The sequence below is a fragment of the Protobothrops mucrosquamatus genome, unplaced genomic scaffold (genome assembly GCF_001527695.2).
Source record: "Protobothrops mucrosquamatus isolate PMUCROS unplaced genomic scaffold, P.Mucros_1.0 scaffold_217, whole genome shotgun sequence".
Lineage (NCBI taxonomy): Eukaryota > Metazoa > Chordata > Lepidosauria > Squamata > Viperidae > Protobothrops > Protobothrops mucrosquamatus.
Window position 1 is genome coordinate 1765412 of NW_015386293.1, and position 4205 is coordinate 1769616.

The 4205-nt window shown below is 38.6% G+C and overlaps 1 long non-coding RNA gene across 1 annotated transcript in view; it reads right to left on the bottom strand.

Moving 5' to 3' along the window:
- Positions 1-1176: 1176 nt before the first annotated feature.
- Positions 1177-4205, bottom strand: part of LOC107298513 — a 29603-nt gene continuing 26574 nt past the window's right edge. The window contains exon 2 of the long non-coding RNA XR_001549157.1: positions 1177-1398. This is a non-coding gene — a long non-coding RNA (uncharacterized LOC107298513). The remainder of the gene's footprint in view (positions 1399-4205) is intronic.

Genomic DNA, 4205 nt, shown 5'->3' on the forward strand with positions numbered 1-4205 from the left:
TATATTAATTACCAGCGGGACAATTGGATGGACCTTCTCCCTTTCACGGAAGTCGCTTACAATAACTCAATACACAGTAGTTTCGGGTTCACTCCATTTAAAGTGGCCATGGGACAAAACTTTGTATCTATCCCCAAATTGCCTCAGGCCACCCCATCGATTGTATCACTGCAGGAATGGGTGCCCAATTACAAACCACCTGGCCAGTGGTGAGAAAGGTTTTGGAGAAAGCCAGAAAACCATACAAAAGGCAAGCCGATAAAAAGTGCACAAAGCTTAAGGACTTAAACTGGGAGATAAGGCCTATCTGTCTACTAAGTTCTTCCAGTCTAGACAACCATCCAAAAAAATGGTGCCAAATACGTTGCACCTTTCCCCATAAAAAGAATTATTTACCCAGTGATCGTGGAACTTTAACTATAAAAATGCTCAAATGCATACATCCCATATTTCATAGCAGTCTTTTGAAACCGGAGGTCACTTCCCTGCGTCCAAAGTTGCAACCAGCTCCTGATCCTATCATGATTGAGGGAGAACAACACTTTGAAGTCAGAGACATTTTGGACTCTTGTGTAGTGGGAAAAAACCAATATCTGGTAGCATGGAAAGATTTTCCTCCCTCAGAGACTGAATGGGTTGATTCCAAACATATTAAAGCCTCCAGATTGCTTAAGAGATTCCATGACAAACCCCACTGAACCAATTACTAATGATGAAACATTCTGTGTCTTTCCTTCCCCTCTTCTCTTCCTTTGCCGGACTAACATACCTGTCCAGCAGGGCAGAATGTCAGGTCCTGCCAGTTCTTGCCATCAAAGACTGGAGGGGGGAGTATGGGACAAATGGTCAATATGATTGTGCTCTGATTGGTGAAGCACAGATTGGTAACAGGGGGAAGGGTAGAAGATAATCTTTTTTGTATTTTTTTCATGTGGGAAAACCTTAGAGCTAGCCTGACTTTACTGCAACCAACTTCCTTAGTAAAAGAAGCTTTTGCTTCAACCTAATGGAGTTGAGAATCTTTCTTTCCTAAGGGACCAGATTGGGGCAGGTCTGACATACAGATTATATCCCTGTAGGACAAAATGGATCATTCCAGTTATATGATTTGATGACAGTGTTTAAACATATTTAAAAGTGCAACACAACATGTATTACTTGAAATTGCTCTGTTTACCTTTCTCTTCCGCCTTTCCTCCTCATCAAGATGCTTTTCTTTCTCTTTCTCTGATTTTTTTTTCTTTTTCTTTTTCTTTTCCTTATGTCGCTCTCTTTCATGATCTGATCGGTCATCATAATAACTGGAATCATGTCCTGATCCTGAAAGCTCAGTCACTTCACTGCCTCCAACTTTCAGCACCAGTTTCAATGGCTTTTCCAAAGGTTTGTCCATATAATCTAATCAAAACAAGTAACAATAACAAAACAACATAAAATTTATATATTTTTGCACTGCAGCAAATCTGAATGAAGTCTTTTCCAAAAGATCTCGAGTAGACACTTCTGCCTATATAGATATGAGACAACTAACCTATATAGATATGAGACAACAGTTATGTGTTCTGGATTTTACTAACTAACTAATCAAGCATCAAGACACCATTAAGTTCAGGTAATACCCATAATACAAATGGTTGAAGAAATGCATATCAAAGAAGCTGTGTATTGGGACCAACTCTCTATAGTCAGAAAACTACATTTTTGGTAATCTATGTTTCAAATAACTTAACAATTTATTAATTTTTGAAGAATACAGTTCAAACTTCCTGGAGACATAATACTACGTAACAGTTAAAATGTTGGGCAACAACAGAGGAGACCCAAATTCAAATTTACTCTTAGCTATAGAAACTCAATGGATATTTTCGGCTAAATTATACTTTTGGAGCCTGACAAACTAAGGCAACTAATAATAATAATAATAAAGTTGGAAGGGACCCTGGAGGTCATCGTCCAACCCTTTGCTCAGGCAGGTAACCCTATACCATTTCGGACAAATGGCTGTCCAGTTTCTTCTTAAAAACTTCCAGTGTTGAAGCATTCACCGCTTCTGGAGGCAGGTTGTTCCACTGGTTAATTGTTCTGTCAGGAAGTTTCTCCTTAGTTTAGGTTGCTTCTCGCTTTGGTTAGTTTCTACCCGTTGCTTCTTGTCCTGCCTTCAGGCGCTTTGGAAAATAGCTTGACTCCCTCTTCTTTGTGGCAGCCCGAGATATTGGAACACTACTATGTCCCCCCTCGTCCTTCTCTTCGTTAAACTAGACATATCCAATTCCAGCAACCATTCCTTATATGTTTTAGCCTCCAGTCCCCTAATCATCTTTGTTGCTCTTCTCTGTACTCTTTCTAGAGTCTCAACATCTTTTTTATATCGTGGTGACCAAAACTGGATAGAGAAGAGCGAAGGGTGGATGAAATGAATGAAAGACTAGTTCAGCCGAATAAAGAACTAGAATCTACAGTAATTTCTCTTGAACTTGACAAAGCTGCCCAATATCTACAATTTCAAAACGTATGTGAGGTGAAAGGTGAAGACCTTCCTACAACAATGGCGGATATACTAGCGGGGACATTGGGGTCCAGTAGAGAAGAAATGGCCAGTGAAATGGATGAGACTTTTAGAATACATACAAATTACGCAAGACGGAATAATCTTCCTAGAGAAGTACATGTTAAATTCACTAAAAAATCAGTTAGAGATGAAATATTATTCCGGGCTAGAGATGAGGCACTGGAGTACCGAGGGTGACAATTGATTGTTCTCAAACAGATACCGAAGAGAGTGAGGGACCTGAGAAGACCTTACCAAAAAATAACTACTAAATTGACGAGAAAAAATGTCAATTTTAGATGGCTGACACCAGAAGGGATTCTTGTCACATGGCAGGAGAAAAGGTTCCGTTTAGACTCAGTGGAGAAGGCAGAGGAGTTTATAGGGAGAATTTTGGTAGTGAGGAAGATCTAACTGAGGGAGAGGTGAGACAGGAAAGGGAAACATCAGTTCAGGCTGTGGAAAGAAAGCGGGTTGATACTAGAGAGGATATGGACAATGGCAAAAACGAAGGGAAGCATGATGAGGATAGACCCAAAGAAATTAAAGAAGCCAGACCGACAAGATTGATGGAGGAAAAAGAAAAAGATTTACAACCTCAAGAGTCTAGGCCGCCAATAATAACTAGATCTAAACATAGATAAGGAGGAGAAAAAAGGTGTTGAATCCATATCCATCAATGTTAATGGTCTCAACTCTCCAATAAAAAGGAAAAAGGTTTTGAATAAATTGTATAAGATGAACTTAGATATAATTATGTTGCAAGAAGTCCATATAAAAAAACAATATCAATATCTATTGAACTGCCCTAAATTGGGGAATATGTTTGCGGCACTGTCACAATATAAGAAAGGAGGAGTGGTAGTATATATTAAGCAAGAAATCTCAGCAAAGCAAATTTATAAAGATGAAGAGGGCAGAATCTTAATTGTGGAAATAATTTTGAATAAAATGAAAATCCTTCTAGTGGGAATCTATGCTCCGAATGAGGGGCAGAAACAATTTTATAAAGAACTACATAATATTATTATCCAATTGGAATACGACAACATATGTATAATGGGAGACTACAATGCAATTATGGATAGATGCCTAGATTATAAATGTGGAAATAATAGAAAAAGAATTAGAAGTACAATACCTGATACATTCTTAAAAATGGTTAATGAGCTTAATATTCAGGATATTTGGAGAGAGAGGAACCCAGGGAAACAACAGTTTACATTTTATTCTGGACGGCACCAGTCATGGTCCAGAATTGACATGGTGTGGATGTCAGCAGGTTTAAATTTAGAGGTAGAGGAGGTAGTAATCGACACAAACTCCTGGGCCGACCATAACCCAATTAGAATTAGATGGAAAGGGCAGAAAAGAATGGGGAGATGGACTTTGAAAAGGGCAATTCTTAAACATAAGGAATTTAAATTGAATTTGGAAAATCAAATGGGCCTGTTTTTCGAGACAAATAAAAAGGAGGACACGAACTGCCAAAACTTATGGGATACTGCCAAAGCGTATATGAGAGGTGTGGCAATTTCCTATATGGCCAGGGAAAACAAAATTAAAACACAACGATTAAGACAGTTAGAAGAAGAATTAACCAGAGTTGAGGAAGATTTGCAAAAGGAACCACAAAGAAGTGGGTTGAAGCAGCAGA